General features: G+C 45.8%; 1 long non-coding RNA gene and 1 pseudogene across 4 annotated transcripts in view; one reads left to right on the top strand and one right to left on the bottom strand.

The window, feature by feature from the left end:
• The window catches only part of BTNL10P (Butyrophilin-like protein 10), a 33,080-nt pseudogene extending 24,843 nt beyond the window's left edge, over window positions 1-8,237 (bottom strand). The window contains exons 1-5 of one of the 3 annotated variants that reach the window (XR_008509200.1): window positions 7,957-8,237; window positions 7,059-7,234; window positions 6,530-6,880; window positions 5,260-5,541; window positions 2,582-3,657 (exon numbers count right to left, since the gene is read on the bottom strand). The product of XR_008509200.1 is annotated as a Butyrophilin-like protein 10, transcript variant X1 (transcript). The other 2 variants (XR_008509210.1, XR_010140211.1) reach the window with 2 other exon arrangements.
• LOC134761515 (uncharacterized) lies at window positions 3,558-4,993 on the top strand. The gene is made up of 2 exons (XR_010140214.1): window positions 3,558-3,692; window positions 4,753-4,993. It is a non-coding gene; the product is annotated as an uncharacterized LOC134761515 (long non-coding RNA).
• Window positions 8,238-18,439: the final 10,202 nt, after the last annotated feature.

Raw genomic sequence — 18,439 nt, 5'->3', positions numbered from 1 at the left:
CCAGCCACTGTGATGCCTTTAGCCCCTGAGAATGAATTCTCACCCCCTGGGGAGGCATGTCATTCCCATTGAGAATGCATAAAATAGAACAAGAATTGCTGTCCACTTTTTTTGTATGCATATGTACACATATGCACACACACAGATCTCCACTGAGACATAGAACATATCATTATGCAGTTCACAAGGAAAGCGCTGCTTAAAAGAATCCCAACCAGAGCACAGAGAATGGGAAACTGTTATAGGATGGAGATGTGTCAGCCATGGAATTACACGTAGCAGCATGGCTGGCTGTAGATGGAACTGCAGGGGAAACTGGTGGATTTGGGGGTCCCAGAGTTGGGCCCCGAGCTAGTCTAATGCTTCTTAGGCTCTCCATCTGTGCAGGAGATCCTATTGCTCTTCTGCAAGCTTTCTGTGAGGATAGAATGAAGGAGCAGTGGCCTTTGCATGTGCCCTCCAGGGGTCATTACTGCAATTGTAATTTCATCCTTACAGGGTGAGATCCAGGCTGGATTTGGGGTTGGTCACTCACTATGCATCCTGAGGCAGTGAGTTCCTTAAGTCTGGGGTGAGGGGGTGGAGCCAAGATGGCCGAATAGGAACAGCTCGGGTCTACAGCTCCCAGCGTGAGCCACGCTGAAGACGGGTAATTTCTGCATTTCCATCTGAGGTACTGGGTTCATCTCACTAGGGAGTGCCAGACAGTGGGTGCAGGATAGTGGGTGCAGCGCACCGTGCGCGAGCCAAAGCAGGGCGAGGCATTGCCTCACTCGGGAAGCGCAAGGGGTCAGGGAGTTTCTTTTCCTAGTCAAAGAAAGGGGTGACAGATGGCAGCTGGAAAATCGGGTCACTCCCACCCTAATACTGCGCTTTTCCAACGGGCTTAACAAACGGCACACCAGGAGAGTATATCCCGCACCTGGCTCAGAGGGTCCTAGCCCACGGAGTCTCGCTGACTGCTAGCACAGCAGTCTGAGATCAAACTGCAAGGCGGCAGCGAGGCTGGAGGAGGGGCACCTGCCATTGCCCAGGCTTGATTCGGTAAACAAAGCAGCCGGGAAGCTGGAACTGGGTGGAGCCCACCACAGCTCAAGGAGGCCTGCCTGCCTCTGTAGGCTCCACCTCTGGGGGCAGGGCACAGACAAACAAAAAGACAGCAGTAACCTCTGCAGACTTAAATGTCCCTGTCTGACAGCTTTGAAGAGAGTAGTGGTTCTCCCAGCACGCAGCTGGAGATCTGAGAATGGGCAGACTGCCTCCTCAAGTGGGTCCCTGACCCACAGCAGCCTAACTGGGAAGCACCCTCCAGTAGGGGCAGACTGACACCTCACACGGCCGGGTACTCCTCTGAGACAAAACTTCCAGAGGAACGATCAGGCAGCAGCATTTGCGGTTCACCAAGATCCGCTGTTCTACAGCCACCGCTGTTCTGCGGCCACCGCTGCTGATACCCAGGCAAACAGGGTCTGGAGTGGACCTCTAGCAAACTCCAACAGACCTGCAGCTGAGGGTCCTGTCTGTTAGAAGGAAAACTAACAAACAGAAAGGACATCCACACCAAAAACCCTTCTGTACGTCACCATCATCAAAGACCAAAAGTAGATAAAATCACAAAGATGGGGAAAAAACGGAGCAGAAAAACTGGAAACTTGAAAAAGCAGAGTGCCTCTCCTTCTCCAAAGGAACGCAGCTCCTCACCAGCAACGGAACAAAGCTGGACGGAGAATGACTTTGACTAGGTGAGAGAAGAAGGCTCCAGACGATCAAACTACTCCGAGCTACAGGAGGAAATTCAAACCAATGGCAAAGAAGTTAAAAACTAAAAAAAAATTAGACGAATGGCTAACTAGAATAACCAATGCAGAGAAGTCCTTAAAGGCGCTGATGGAGCTGAAAGCCAAGGCTCGAGAACTACGTGAAGAATGCAGAAGCCTCAGGAGCCGATGCCATCAACTGGAAGAAAGGGTATCAGTGATGGAAGACGAAATGAATGAAATGAAGCGAGAAGGGAAGTTTAGAGAAAAAAGAATAAAAAGAAATTAACAAAGCCTCCAAGAAATATGGGACTATGTGAAAAGACCAAATCTACGTCTGATTGGTTACCTGAAAGTGACGGGGAGAATGGAACCAAGTTGGAAAACACTCTACAGGATATTATCCAGGAGAACGTCCCCAACCTAGCAAGGCAGGCCAACATTCAGATTCAGGAAGTACAGAGAAAGCCACAAAGATACTCCTCAAGAAGAGCAACTCCAAGACACGTAATTGTCAGATTCACCAACGTTGAAATGAAGGAAAAAATGTTAAGGGCAGCCAGAGAGAAAGGTCGGGTTACCCACAAAGGGAAGCCCATCAGACTAACAGCTGATCTCTTGGCAGAAACTCTACAAGCCAGAAGAGATCGGGGGTCAATATTCAACATTCTTAAAGAAATGAATTTTCCACCCAGAATTTCATATCCAGCCAAACTAAGCTTCATAAATGAAGGAGAAATAAAATCCTTTACAGACAAGCAAATGCTGAGAGATTTCGTCTTTCTTTCTTTCTTTTTCTTTCTTTCTTTCTTTCTTTCTTCTTTCATCTGTCTGACAGGATCTGGCTCTGTCACCCAGGCTGGAGTGCAGTAGCACAGTCACGGCTCACTGTAGCCTTAAATTCCTGGGCTCAAGCGATTTTCCCACCTCAGCCTCCTGAGTAGCTGGGACAACAGGCACACGCCATCATGCCTGGCTAATTTCTTTATTTTTATTTTTTTGTAGAGATAGGGTCTTGCTATATTGCCCAGGCTGTCCTCAAACTCCTGGCCTCAAGCAATTTTCCCACCTCAGCCTCCCAAAATGCTGGATGACAGCTGCAAGCCACCACAAGCAACTCTGTCATAATGCAGTCTTTATAACCAGCTGAGGACAATCTCTACTCTCAAAATAGGGCTCTGAAGTCTAGGAACAAGTCCTCAGCTCCTGAAATGACAGAGGAGGAAGTGAGTGAAGTGAATGAATGAAGGACACAGTCAATATTGAGAATAATCACAGTGATTGCAACTGTAAACCCTCCCCGACACAGCCCCTGCTCTGAATGCTACTCTGTTGGTCTTTCAGGATGGTATCAGCACTCCCAGCAGACAGAGTGGCTCAGGGCTCACACCAGGTCCCTCAGCCCACACCCGTCAGACTTGGGGTTCAAACTCAGATCTGTCCATTTTCAAGACAGAGCCCAACCAGCCTGCCTGAAATCAGCCAGTGAAGACTAACCGAGGGATTGCTAGGAGACAGATGGTCTCACTGGGTAGATCATAATTGTGCAGTGCCAGAGTGAGGATCCCCACTGGCCACCCCATTCCTACTGTGTTTGAGGACACATGGACGAAGCCTCAGCTCAGGGCTTCGTGTTAGGGTCCTGGGTTTGTGGGAGAGCAGGATGTGCCTTGTTGGGGCTCCCTGCTCACCACGCCATGGCTCAACCTTGTCGCTGCTGGTGGGCTGCCTCTGCTCCTTTCTCTTCACTCCCTCTCTTCTTCCAGTGATGCTTTGTTCTTTTCCCTTTGATGTTTCCAGAAGATGCAGATGCCTCCAGCTATTACGAGTCCCACTGCAACAAGGATCAGAGGCAGAGCCGCTTTCCATGCCATGAACTGGGAGCTTCTAGAGAAGGTAGCTGGAGAAAGATTCCCAGAAGCCAGGAATATTGGGGTGAGAGAGTTTCTGTGTTCTGAAGTCAAACTTGCTAAAGAGTTCACTAGTCCAGGGACATAATATTTGCAAATTACTGTGAAATAGTTTCCAAAATAGTATGTATTTGCACAGCTGGTGCTATGGACCAAATGTCTGTGTCCCCCAAAGGGGTTGAAATCCCAACCCCTACGGTGATGATGTTAGGAGGTGAGGCCTTTGGGAAGTGATGAGGTCATGAGGGTGGAGCCCCTATAACAGATATGATGGGAATGGTGCCTTTATAAAGGGGAGAGCCCAGAAAGCTCCCTCACCCCTTCCACCATGTGAGGACACAGTGAGAAGGTGCTGTCTATGAACCAGGAAGTGCCCTTGCCAGACACCAAATCTGCCAAGCCTTGATCTTGGACTTCCCAGCTTACAAAACTGTGGGCAATAACTATCTCTTGTTTCTAAGCCACCTGGTCTGTGGTATTTTGTTATAGGCGCACAAATGGAGTAAGACAGTTGGGTTTAGACATATGCATAGGAAGTAGATATTAGATATCTATTTGTAGATAGACAAAGGGAGAAGTGATAAAAAGAAATATCGCAATAAGGTAAAAATATGGTGAATCTGAGTAAAGGATGCACAGAGAACTTCTCTATTAATCTTGCAAATTTTCTGTAAGTTTGACATCATTTAGAAAAGTAAAAGTGAAAGTTTTTGTGAAAAGCTAAATTTGGAAACAACCAAGATATTTTTCAGTAGGTGAATGGATCAATAAACAGTGGTCCATCCAGATCCTGGAACGTTATTCATTTCACAAAAGAAACAAGTTATCAAGGCATGAAAAGACATGGAGGAAACCTAAACGCGTACCACAAAGTGAGGGAAGCCAAAGTGAAGGGGCTACAGAGGCACTGTCCCAACTACAGGATATTCCAGAGCACCTGGAAACTATGGAGACAGTGCAAACATCAGTGGTGGCCAGGAGTTAGGGGAGATGAATGAATGAGCGGAGCACAGAGGATTAAGGGCAGTGACATTATTTTGTATGATACTATAATGACAGATATGTGGTGTTATATATTTATTTAGAACCATGGGACACCATGCCAAGAGTGAGCCCTCATGAAAACTGTGCACTCTGGGTGCTGACGGCATTGTCAACGGAGGTTCATCAAACATGGTGGACGTTCCTTCTGGTGTAGGGTTTTTATGCTGGGGGAAGATGTGTGAGGGGGTTAGGGGAAGATGGGAACTCTCTGTACTTTCTACTAAAATTTGTTGTGACCCTAAAACTGCTTTAAAAAATAAAGCCTATTTTACAAACCCTAAAAACTGTTGATATTAGGATGTACATTTATTGTTCCCCCAAAGGCAAGGCTCTCCCCAGCGTCCCTGCACTCTTATCTCTGTTCCTCTTCAGTAATCAGCACCCAAACAGTGCACCTCCCGGGACACACCAGCCAGGTGAGGACAGGGACCTGCCGCCCGTCCCCGCTTGCCACAAACCCCACAGCTGTCTCTTGATGTCCCCAGTGTCCAGGGCCACGGAATCCTGTGCTCAGTGATTGTGAGGACAGAACTGAACGGAGGACTCACCGGGCAGGTGGCTTTCAGCCACCTTCCTCCTTTCAGGGAGGAGGGAGCTGGAGATGGAGCAGGAGAGACCCTCCACAGCCCTGTCCCAGAGCTTCAAGCTGGGTGCCACAGCCCAGAGCCTGGTGGTGGCTGAGGCTGACAGATTGGTCACAGCAGGCCTAGCCTGGCCTCTGAAGTCTCTCCGTTCCACCCAGGGCTTGGGGAAGCAGCCTGCTGACGTGCACTCCGGCCTGACTCCATCCTGCTGGTCCATCACCTGGATTCTGGGCTCCGTGCCCAGCCCTGAAGGAAGAGACAGCGACTTGAATCTTTGCAGCCATGGCTGCTTCTATTTAAAGGAAAAACAAAATCTTGAGGATTTCCAATGTATTCTGGCAATTTCACGAACTGACTACCCTGTGTTACACACCATCCCTAACAGAGTTCCCCCATTTCCCAGACAAAAGAGGGGAAGCAAAGTGGAAAAGGTCCAGGAAGATTGAATAAGCATCCTGTGTTGCAGAAGTAGAATTCATGGCACAAGATGGGACCCAGGCTTGTCTGCTTCGAAGCACAAGTTCTGAGTCACTCGGGAAACCTCCCGTATCTCAAGACTCTGTTCTCTCTTGGCCTCTCTGTCTCCTGTCATTATTTCTCTGTCTCTCTCTTCCTCCCACTCTCTGTTGCTTACTCTCTTTCTCATTTTCTTTTATAGTCTCTCTGTCTCTGTCTCTATCTCCCTCTCTCTGTCTGTCACTGACTCTCTCTGTCTCTTTGTTTCATTCTCTCTGTGTTTCTCTCAGTTTCTCATTCTCTTTGTCTCTCTCCATCTCTGTCTCTCCTGTCTTTCATTCTCTGTATCTGCCTGTCCCTCCCTCTCCATCTCTCTCTTTCCCCGTCTCTATAATTCTGTCATTCTTTCATCTCTCTCTGTCTTTCTCTCATCTCTCTGTCTTTCTCTCCATCTCTCTTTCTCTCCATCTCTCTTTCCACCTCTGTCTGTCTCTCCCTGCTTCTTTTTCATTCTCTCTCTCCTTCCCTGTGTCTCTCTCATTCTCCCCATCTCTCTCTTTCCCTTCCCTTCGCTTTCCAGTCCACTGGTGTAAGGAGGGAAAGGAAGATGAGGAAGGTGGCTTTGCCTTCACCGCTGTGCTTCCCGGGAGCAGTGCAGGCCAGCACGGCAGCTGGGAGAGTGCACTCTCACCCTCCTGAAAACTCCTCCACCTGAACACGCTGGGCCCCAAGGCCATGCCTGGAAGTAGACTGACAGCCAACTAGCCACCGGCCTTACCTGCCTTCACCTGCACAATGGCCTCGCCGAACTTTACACCATCCTTGAAGCGGCAGCAGTATGTCCCGTTGTCAAAGGCGGTGACCCTGTGAATCCTCACCGTGGCCTTGCCCCTGGCCACATGGTCACTCACGAAGGTGGTCCTTCCTCTGTACTGCCACTTTTGCTCTCCATCCATGTCCATCCCTCTCTTGTGCACGTGCACAACCAGGGAGGGCTGGCACCTGTACCACCTCAGCTCCATGTCCTCGGCACTGATATTGGGGAACAGCTGGCACTGTAACTCCACGTGTCCCCCAGCCATAGCCAGAATAGGGGCATGAGGCCCAATGACATCAAAGTCAGCTTTCCCTGAGGGAGGCAGATCAGAAAGGGCTGGGTTAGGCCATGTGTGGGGAGGCCAGGGCACTTCCCCCCTGCCCCTCCCTCATCTTGGAAGCTTTGGGGACCTATTGAGCCCTGAGCTGCTGGGAGATGCTTCAGCTTCCTGCCATGCTGGACACACCCACACCTATGCCAGGGCATCTGCCTCGACTTGCACAGGAGTCGGTCCCTCAGTTTTGACAGATGCTGGCCAGTGGGAGCTGCGGGAAGACCAAGGTGACAAAGCAGATGGACAGAAAGGCCTCTCGATTGCACGTCACTGCCATTCCTGCCAGGCTGGAGCCACGCACTGTCACTGGGAGAGGAGCCACCGCCAGGAAGCTAATAGGTGCAGAGGAAAAGTGCCATGGAAGAAAAAGAAGAAAAAGGTCATTCACTCTCACTCTCAAACAAGTTATTAATGCTATAACTGGAGACATAGCAAGCCTCATGTGCTCCTGTACCCATCTCCTTGCGGGTAACACACCTCTCACCCTAGTCCGTCTGCGGAATTCCACGAGGACATCCAGGAGGGAAGGGGTTTGATTTTCTAATTGCTCACGAAGAGCTGTAGCCCAGTCTCTAGCTAGTGACTGTCATGAAACTCCAGAATGCTGGGGGAGAAAACCCAGACTTGGATTAAGCAAATTCGAGGTCAGAACGGCATCAGGGGATTCCCTTAATGTCCCTTGCTTTCCTGCTGTCCCCATGGGGACTTCTACAGTCAGGGGCTGGGGGCTGGGCCCAATCCTCAGAGCTCTTCAGCTGGGATGGGCAGGCCAAGACCCTCATGAGTCTCTTGTGAGCATTTCTTGTAACCTTGGTTTAGAGAGCAGGTATTGGGAAAAAGGTCTGTGGCCTTGGGCAGTTCTACCCAGCACAGCCATCCAGGTTGGGCATTTACATGTGTGATTAGGGAGTTGTGTGGGCACAGGCTCTTGTCCTATTTGGTTCTTGCATTGCAGGAAGGCCCTGTGGTCCTTCTGCCCTTGGGGATGGGGAGAGGGTGGAGGAAGCAGAGACACTGAAGAGCAAACCACGTCCTGACCATAGACAATGCTCACCTGGCACCGAGAGCTGCTGCAGCTTCCCTGGGAAGTCCTGGCGACTTTAGGGGAATGAATTTAATTTCCTGCCAACTCCAGGTGGGGTGTGACCCAGACCAACCACTCTGTCTCCAAGCGGTGATGTGAAAGGCAGCCTAGACATCTGGCAAAAGCCGCCAAGTCCCCCAGTTTCCAGAGATTCTTCCTTTTGTTTTTTGCAAAAATATGTAACTGTACCTTTCTGGCAGTTGCAGCAGAGAAAAAAAAAAAGGCTTCCTGAAGAGTGTGATCTCCAGTGTGGAACACCCCAGGGCTGGGGAGCAGGAGATACAGCCCGCGGGGAGGAGACGGGCCTCAGGGTGGGACCCAGGCCAACTGAAGGAGCTGCGAATGCAGATAAAGCCTGCAGTTATCTGGCAGCATGCAGGCCCAGCCTAGCTGGCCCGGGTCCTTCAGGAAAGGTGTTTATGATCATGTCGCAATGGCCTAATTCCTGTATTGTCCCAGAGGGACGTTCAGGGCTCCTCTTCCCCAGCCCTTCGCTGCCCTCCGTGGCTGTGGGGTCATGGGTGTCTGTTCTCACTGGCAGCCTCCCTGGCCCAGCTTAGAACCTTCACACTGATTTTTCACACCCAGCAGCCAGGCCTATTCCCTCCTCACCTTCTTGTTTGATGATCCAAAAGTCTGGGCCTTTTCCTGGGTGGTTTTTGTGAGAAAGGAGTCCTTGCTTTGCTAGAGGGAGGAGCTTTATCCAAACTCTGCAGACAGGTGCTGAGCACTCCTTGTGCCCACGGGCGATGGAGGAAATCCAAGTGCCAGGTCCCTCCTATGTCCCTCCTTAGGGGAGTATGCCTTTGGTCAACCGGTTGTTCCCCCTTTTATATGTCAACACGTAAGAATTATGTCGTCCTGTGATCTGCTTTTGCCAGACAATGATGTGACCTAAAACTCGACTCACTTGTCCTTTTTAAAAAATTAATTGGCCAGGCGTGGTGGCTCACACCTGTAATCCCAGTACTTTGGGAGGCTGAGGCAGGCAGATTGCCTGAGGTCAGGAGTTCGAGACCAGTCTGGCCAACATGGTGAAAACCCGTCTGTACTAAAAATACAAAAAAATTAGCCCGGCATGGTGGCCTGGGCCTGTAATCCCAGCTACTTGGGAGGCTGAGGCAGGGGAATTGCTTGAACCAGGGAGGTGGAGGTTGCAGTGAGCCAAGATTGTGCTACTGCACTCCAGCCTGGGTGACAGAGTGAGACTCTGCCTCAAAAAAACATTAATTAATATATTGTTAAAGACAGGGTCTCACTGTGTCACCCAGGCTGGAGTACGGTGGTGTGATCTTGGCTCACCGCATCCTTGATCTCCCAGACTCAAGCAATCCTCCCATCTCAGCCTCCCAAGTAGCTGGGACCACAGGTGCACCATCATGCCTGGTAAATTTTTGGTATTCTTTGTAGAGATAAAGTCTTGCTATGTTGCCCAGGCTTGTCTTGAACTCCTGGGCTTAAGCGATCCTCCCACTTCAGCTTATCAAAGTGCCGTGGTTACTGGCATGAGCCACTGTGCTGCATCCAGTCACACTTGTCCTGATGACTTGGGAAGGAGGACTCAGGTTTGAACAATCTAGAGTGAGCCGCTACGATGTACAGAGCACACTGTGTTAAGAGCAGATTGTGATGTCTGTTGTCAGATGAAGAGTGTCACGAGCACTGGGAGAAGCTATGGCAGAGAAAGGTGTCCTGGCGGTGTGGGCTTTCAGCCCATGGGTAGGTCACCTGACACGGTGGTCCTTTTGTGCATGACCCCATGTGTGGCCCAGAGTCTCTCAGGTGGGCAGCCGGGGCTCCTGCAGACACATTCAGCTCCACGTACCTCAGGTACAATGTTTAAAGTTCAAAGGCAAGAAGAAGACAGGAGGTCACACACTGCACAATTCCATTCATATGAAATGACCAGACAGGTAAATACAGGGACAGAAAGAAAACTGTGGTTATTGGGGCTGAGGAGATGGGGGAGGTGGAAATGGAGATGAGGAATAACTGTTTAATATTTTTGGGGTTTTATTTAGGGTGATGAAAATATTTTGGAACTAGATAGAGGTGGTGGTTGCAAAACATTGGGAACGTACTTAATGCCACCAAATGGTATGCTTTAAAATGGTCAATTTTATATTATGTAAATTTTATCTCAATTGACAAAAAAGAAAAATATTAAAAAAAGAAAAAGCAGAAAAAAGAATAAAAACAACAGAGAGTGAGAGAGAGGAGAGAGAGAGAAAACAAACAAAGAAAAGAAAAAAAAGAGCTGCACATCCACCCTCTTGTGGATGGGATTATGGTTAAAAAACAAGAAAACCCCCAAATCTCAACTTTGTTAAAAATGGGATTGTCTGGCCTTTGGTGCCCTCTGCAGGAATGGGTGTCAGTGCACCAGTCCCTCTTCCCAGTCTTCTTTTTCTTCTTTTCCTCAACTTTTATTTTAAATTCAGGGGTACATGTGCAGGTTTGTTACATGGATTTATTGCATGACGCCACTGAGGTTTGGGATCTGAGTGATCCTATCACTCAGGTAGTGAGCATAGTACCCAATAAGTTAGTGTTTTAACCCTCTCCCTCTCCCTTTCTCTCTGCTCCAGTAGTCCCCAGGGTCTCTTGTTCTCATCCTTATGTCCATGTGTGCCCAACGTTTAGTTCCCACTTATAAGTGAGAACACGTAGCATTTGGTTTTCTGTTCCTGTGTTAATTCACTTGGGATAATGGTCTCTAGCTGCATCCATGTTGCTGCAAAGGACATAATTTCACTTTTTTATGGCTGTGTAGTATTCCATGGTGTATATGTACCATATTTTCTGTATCCAGTCCCCCAATGACAGGCACCTAGGTTGATTCCATTTCTTTGCTATTGTGCATTGTGCTGCAATAAACATATGAGTTCATGTGTCTTTTTGGTAGAATGATTTCTTTTCCTTTGGTTATGTACCCAATAATGGCATTGCTGGGTCAAATGATAGTTCTACTTTTAGTTCTTTCAGAAACCTCTGAATTGCTTTCCATGGTAGCTTAACTAATACACTCCCACATGGTGTATAAATGTTGCCTTTTTCTCTACAAATTTGCCAACATCTGTTAATTTTTTCACTTTTTAGTAATAGCCGTTCTGACTGGTGTGAGATGGTGTCTCATTGTGATTTTGATCTGCATTTCTGATGATTAGTGATGTTGAGCATTTTTTCATGTTTGTTGGCTGCATGTATGTCTTCTTTTGAGACATGTTTGTTCAAGTCCTTTGCCCATTTTTAAATGGAGTTATTGTTTTTAGCTTGTTGAATTGTTTAGGTTCCTTATAGATTCTGGATCTTAGCTCTTTGCTGGATAGTTTGTGAATATTTCATGAGTATTTGAGTTTGTGAATATTTTCTCCTGTTCTGCAGGTTGTCTGTTTACTCCATTGATGGCTGCTTTTGCTGTGCAGAAGCCCAGTTTCTCCTAAGGCCCCCTAGAAGCCAGAGAGATTTTCTGTCGGAAGGAGTCCTCTTGTATTTCCCTCTCCCTCCATCTGTTCTGGGCCTGGGAGCCAGCTTTGCTCTCTGGGCCCTGAGCAGGCCAGTTTGTGTCCTCTTTTCTCAAAGCCCCTCTGAAAACAGCTCAACTGGTGTTTTCCCTGTAGACCCTCTCTCTGTCCTATAAATGGAACCAAACCTATAGGGGAAGTCTTGGAGGACAAATGGCACTCTTCCTAATCTCTCCTTCTTCTCCCTATCTCCCTGCACTAACTTTCTATTTCTCACAACCCCTGGGACTGTGTGCATAGGGATTCCAGATCCTCTAAGCATTTAAAACGATATTTACCCAAGTCATGGATGATTTGTCTCACCTCACTCTTGGATGGTAAATTCGCTCCCTGAGGTTTTGCAATTTCTGTTTACACAGTGTCTAGTCCAGGCCCAAGGGGTACCTTGCAGCAACCACACCCCGCTCTTGTCTTCCTAAGGCCTCCCACTCTTTAATGCAAACCATGTGTTTTTTCTCAATATTATGTAAAGTGCTCTGTAAATGCAGCTGGAAGAGCCCCCTAACAAGCAGATCCACCAAGCAGCCCCTCCAACATGGACATTTAAGGATTGCCTTTGTGTCTTAGACTCTGGAGATGGTGTTAGTTGAATGACGACCAGGTGGGTGCAATGAAGACTAAAAGCCACAGGCTGGCCACACTTGAGGAGACAGGACTCAGCAGGGGCACGCAAGGATGCTGGGGCCTTCAGGATGAGATGGAAAGTTCAGCAGAAGAGACAGATAAAAGAAAAAGAAAAAGTGAGATGGGATACAGCAAGCATTTAGGGAAGAAGAAAAACTAAATTAAATGAAGTAAATGAAGTAGGGCCATTTTGTACCCAACAGTGATTATTTATTCATAAAAATCTGTGTCAGGCATCCAGGTCCTTTGGAATGCACTAGTGAATCAAATGAACAAAAGTTCATTTTGTTGATATCAGGAGTTGATATCCTTCTTTGTCTAATGCCTCCTTCTCCTTTTCTTCTTCTCCACGTTCTCATCTTCTTCCTACTCTCCATCCTGCTTCTCCTACCCTCCTCCTCCCACATTTTTCTTACATTATTCTTGTATTTCTCCTTTTTCTCTCTCATTTTCCCTTCCTTTTCCTCCTCCTTTTCTGCTTCTTCTTCATTATCACGATCTTCTTTGTGGTTATCTTTTTACCCTCTCCCTCTTCTTTATTCTTCTTTGCCACCCTCATCTTCTTGGCTATCCTTGTCATCACCTCATTCTCCTTCCCTTATCTCCTTCTTCTCCTCCTCTTCTCCCTCCTTCCCCTTCTTTCCTCCTCCTCTTTCTTCTCCTCCTCCTCCTCTTCTGAGATTTTACCAGAGCCAAACCTCATTGCGTAAGGGAAATACCTAATTGTATTTAACTCTAAACTGCCTGACTTAATAATGGGGGTAAGGACTGAGAAAACCCATAAAAGTTATAACCTAAGGAGGCCAAGGCTTTCTACAAATAATGGCATACATCAGCTCAGGAAAACACTTCCATTTCCACCACAAATCTGGAAAGTATTCCAGATTTTAAAGGACATGCACACATAGCTCCCCAGACAGACACAAAATCACACAGCTATGTGTGTAGCTCCCCAGACAGACAAAAAATCACACAGCTATGTGTGTATGTCCTTTAAAATCTGGAATACTGTTATTTCATTGTATCATCTAATTTCCGTGGTAGCACATCTCTGGGCATGTTGAATAGAAGTGGTGAGAGCAGACATCCTTGTCTTGTTTCTGATCTTAGGGGGAAGGCATTCAGTCTCTCAGCATCAAGTGCTTTGTTAGTTGTGGGGTTTTTATAGATGCCTCATAGCCTCTCAAAGAAGGTCCTTTCCATTCCTAGTTTATTGAGTGTTTTCATCGTGAAGGGGTGCTGAAGCTTGTCAAATGCTTTTTTAAAAATATTTTCTGGACCTGGCACAGTGGCTCACACCTGTAATCCCAGCACTTTGGGAAGCTGAGGCAGGTGGATCTCTTGAGTCCAGCTTGGACAACATGGTGAAACACTGTCTCTATAAAAAATACAAATAATTAGCTGGGCGTGGTGGCATGCACCTGCAGTCCCCACTACTTGAAAGGCTGAGGTGGGACGATCGCAGTAAGCTGTGATTACACCGCTGCACTCCAGCCTGGGTGACAGAGTGAGACCCTGTCTCAAAACAAAACAAAACAAAAATATGTTCTGGATATTAATACCTTACCAGATATATTATTTCCAAGTATTTTCTACAAGTGTGTGAGTAGCATTTTTAGTCTATTAAAGATGCCCCTGAGGGACAAAAATTTTAAATTTTTATGAGATCAAATTTGTCCTTTTTTGGTTGGTGTTGACTGGGTTTGTGGTGTCATATGCAAGAAATCATTGCAAAATCCAAAGTTATGAAACTTCTGCCCTATATGTTCTTCTAAGGGTTGTTTAGTTTTAGCACTTTCTTTCAGGTCTTTGATCCATTTTGATTTCATTTTTCTATGTGGTGTAAGGAAACTGTCTAACTTCATACTTCTACAGCTCTATTTTTTTTTCAGATACTTCCTTTTCCACTGAGTGATCCTGGCACCATCTTGAAAATCATTTTATCATATATGTGACGGCATCCATCTGGGCTTTCTATTCTACACATTGGTGTGTGTGTCTGTCTTTGTGCTAATATCACACTGTTTTGATTACTGAAACTTTCAGTAAGTTTTGAAATCAAGAACAGTGAGATTTCCAGCTTTGTTCTGCCTTTTCAATGGTTTTGGCTAATTAGAGTTTCTTGTTATTCCATATGAATTTTAGAATGGTACTTTCTTTTTTTTTTTAAGTCTTTGAGATTTTGGTAGGAATTGTATTGAATTTGTATATCATTTGGGGTAGTATTAACATCTTAACAGTATTAACTCTTCCAACCCATGAACAGGGGATGTGCACATACAGGTGGGTACACCCAGACAGACACATGAGCTCAGTAATCCTCAGAGATGGCACAGAGACACCAACAGATGTTCAGAAACACACAGCCCACGCTGCCACTGTCACTATTGCCCTTCTTACCTTCCTTAGCAACAACCACCAACTGTCCACTGTGTGTTTTACTTGCATCTCTTGTTCCCTGTTTCCTACAATGTTACCTTCAAGCGGACAGGGTTATTTGTTCCGTTTCATTCATGGTAGCCCCTGCTAGAAGGTCTGTTACACAGGAGGAGATTAATACTTGGTGAATCACTTGGGCTGAAACATACACACACACACGTGCATGCATGCGCTTGCACACACACACATAGGTTTTAACAAACCTCATCATAGATCCACAGCCACTTGGTTTTCATAATGTTCTCAACTGCATCCCATGTGGCAGGGAGGTGTCTCCTGGATGACAAGCCAATACTCAAAGGTGAGTTTACCTGAATGAAAATGTAGACCCACACAAAAACCTGTACAGGGATGTGTACAGCAACATTATTCATACTTTTCAAAACTTGGCAGCAACCAAGAGGAAGACGTATAATAAGTTTAACAAAAGTACAAAACTTATAGTCTGAAACCCACAAACCTTGTTGAAAGGCGTTGAAGATTTAAATGTTAGATCTCATGAGCATAGATAAGTAGGCTTAATATTAAGATGGCAACAGTACCCAAAACAATCCACAGATTTCATACAATTCTTGTCAGTTAAGTACCTTGCAGAATTTAAAAAGTCAATGCTAAAACTCATATGGGAATGAAAAGTCCTCAGAATACCACAATGCCCTTGAAAAAGAGCAAAAAAGGAAGACTCACACTTCAGTTTTAAAACTTGCCTCAAAGCAACAGTAATCTAGACTGTATAGTAATGGCACAAGAAAAGTCCTTTGTATTAATGAAAGACAACAGAGTCCAGGAAGAGTGAGGTGAGTATAATGGCAGAATGAGCTTCTCCAAACACCTCTCCTTGCAGAGAAACATGGAAAAACAAGCAGAATGGCCAGGAATAACTTTGTCAAAATTCTTGAATACTGTCAAAGGTTTTTTTTTATTATTATACTTTAAGTTTTAAGGTACGTGTGCACAATGTGCAGGTTAGTTACATATGTATACATATGTATACATGTGCTATGTTGGTGTGCTGCACCCATTAACTCGTCATTTAACATTAGATGTATCTCCTAATGCTATCCCTCCCCCCTCCCCCCACCCCACAACAGGCCCTGGTGTGTGATGTTCCCCTTCCTGTGTCCATGTGTTCTCATTGTTCAATTCCCACCTATGAGTGAGAACATGCAGTGTTTGGTTTTTTGTCCTTGCGATACTTTGCTGAGAATGATGGTTTCCAGCTTCATCCATGTCCCTACAAAGGACATGAACTCATAATTTTTTTTTTTTTTTTTTTTTTTTAGACTTGTAAAGATTTTAAGGTATTGGAATTATTAGCTACAGACTATAAAATAGCTAAGTTTCAATGTATAAAAAATAAAATACAATATTGAATATATCTTTGGGGAACAGGAAACAAAAAAGTGACATGCATGATATAAAAAAATAATTTTGCCTGTAATCCCAGCACTTTGGGAGGCTGAGTGGGGCAGATCACGAGCTCAGGAGTTCAAGACCAGCCTGGCCAACAAGGCGAAACCCCGTCTCTACTAAAAATACAAAAATTAGCTGGGCGTGGTGGCACGTGCCTATAATCCCAGGTACTTGGGAGGCTGAGGCAGGAGAATGGCTTGAATGGGGACCCAGGAGGCAGAGATTGAAGTGAGCTAAGATCAGGCCACTGCACTCCAGCCTGGGCTACAGAGCAAGACTCTGTCTCAAAAATAATAATAATAATTTTAAAAATAAAAATTCTAACAATTGGAATTAAAAACTGGGAGGATGGGGTAACCAGAATGTTAGATGCATCTGAAGAAAGAATCAGTAAATGTGGAGAGCTATCATGTGAAAACACCTGGACCCTTGTCAGTAATACCAATCAGCCCAGTCTCCTCTAATCTTCTTTGCAAGCACACTCTCATTTAGCACTTTCAATTGACCAAGGGTCCCAGATATTTTTTGTGAAGAATGGCTGCAAATCGTTTCTCTAAAGCCTTGAGATCCCTGCAAAGAAGTATCGTGGCAGTGGGAAAGGAAGGATTTGTGCCAGCTCCACTATCCTCTCCCCTTTGGGGACACCAGCAAACGGGATGAGTACTCAGGGTTGGCAGCTCAGAGATGTGACAAAGAAGGCTTTGAGATGTCCTATAGCCCTACAGATAAAGCTTGTTCCAAAGTGGCTGGCTCCTGCCTGCTTATTTCCCAGGCTGTTAAGAGGATCCAATAAGTGAGAAGTGTGGAAAGCATGTGGCACTGTAAGAATACAAAAGCAGGCCGGGTGCGGTGGATCATGCCTGTAATCCCAGGACTTTGGGAGGCCAAGGCTGGCAGATGACTTGAGTCCAGGAGTTGGAGATCAGCCTGGACAGCATGGCGAAACCCTGTCTCTACTAAAAATACAAAAATTAGTCAGGCATGGTGGCGGGTGCCTATAATCCCAGCTACTCAGGAAGCTGAGGCAAGGAATCACTTGAGCCCAGGAGGCCGAGGTGGCACTGAGCTGAGATCATGACACTGCACTCCAGCCTGGGTGACAGAGCAAGACTCCATCTCAAAAAAAAAATAAAATAAAATAAAAAGAAATGCAAAAGCACTTCAATGTTTTATATGAAAGTTCATTTCCTTCACTAAATATTCCTCTGATATATTGTATATTGTTTATATAATTCTGCGTCACTGAAATACCTGGAGGCACAGATTTAAAATCTTCCCTTATGTAGGTTTTTTTTTTTCTAATTAAAAAGTATTCTTCCGTCTTCCCAAAATGGGCACTCTCTTTGTGGGAAATAGTCTTCAAAGATAGCTGCCATCAATTCTTTCCTTTCCGGCATGTACATGCTACTCCTCACATCAAGCGGTAAAGTCTCTCCTCCAGCTGTGAATCTGTGCTGGCACTGTGACTTCCTCTGACTGACAGAATTCAGTGGAAGTAGCACTGTTAGTTCTGGGCCTATCCTTTATGAAGACTGGCATCTTCTACTTTCTCCTTCCTGGAAGCCATCAAATAAAACATTCGACCACCCTGAAACTACCTTACTGTGAATAGGCCCAAACTAGGCTACATGGAAGGAGACAATTACCCGTCTGTTCGTGTCATCCTAGCTGAGGTGCCAGCCATAAGAATGAAGAAGTCTTTGTGAACCCTTAGCCCCAGCAGACACCACATTGAGCAGAAGCACTGTCTGTTAATAGCTGAACTCTGTCTAGAATGCAAAATCATGAGAAATGAGAACTCATCATTTTTTATGGCTGCATAGTATTCCATGGTGTATATGTGCCACGTTTTCTTAATCCAGTCTATCCAATCTACCAAATGATAGATTGGACATTTGGGTTGGTTCCAAGTCTTTGCTATTGTGAATAGTGCCACAATAAACATACATGTGCATGTGTCTTTATAGCAGCATGTTTTATAATCCTTTGGGTATATACCCAGTAATGGGATGGCTGGGTCAAATGGTATTTCTAGTTCTAGATCCCTGAGGAATTGCCACACTGACTTCCACAATGGTTGAACTAGTTTACAGTCCCACCAACAGTGTAAAAGTGTTCCTGTTTCTCCACATCCTCTCCAGCACCTGTTGTTTCCTGACTTTTTAATGATTGCCATTCTAACTGGTGTCAGATGGTATCTCATTGTGGTTTTGATTTGCATTTCTCTGATGGCCAGTGATGATGAGCATTTTTTCATGTGTCTTTTGGCTGCATAAATGTCTTCTTTTGAGAAGTGTCTGTTCATATCCTTTGCCCACTTTTTGATGGGGTTGTTTGTTTTTTTCTTGCAAATTTGTTTCAGTTCATTGTAGATTCTGGATATTAGCCCTTTGTCAGATGAGTAGATTGCAAAAATTTTCTCCCATTCTACAGAATGGTTGCCTGTTCATTCT

The sequence above is a fragment of the Pongo abelii genome, chromosome 1, assembly GCF_028885655.2.
Source record: "Pongo abelii isolate AG06213 chromosome 1, NHGRI_mPonAbe1-v2.0_pri, whole genome shotgun sequence".
Lineage (NCBI taxonomy): Eukaryota > Metazoa > Chordata > Mammalia > Primates > Hominidae > Pongo > Pongo abelii.
The sequence above is the reverse complement of the archived record's forward strand: the minus strand, read 5'-3'. Positions and strand labels throughout refer to the sequence as shown.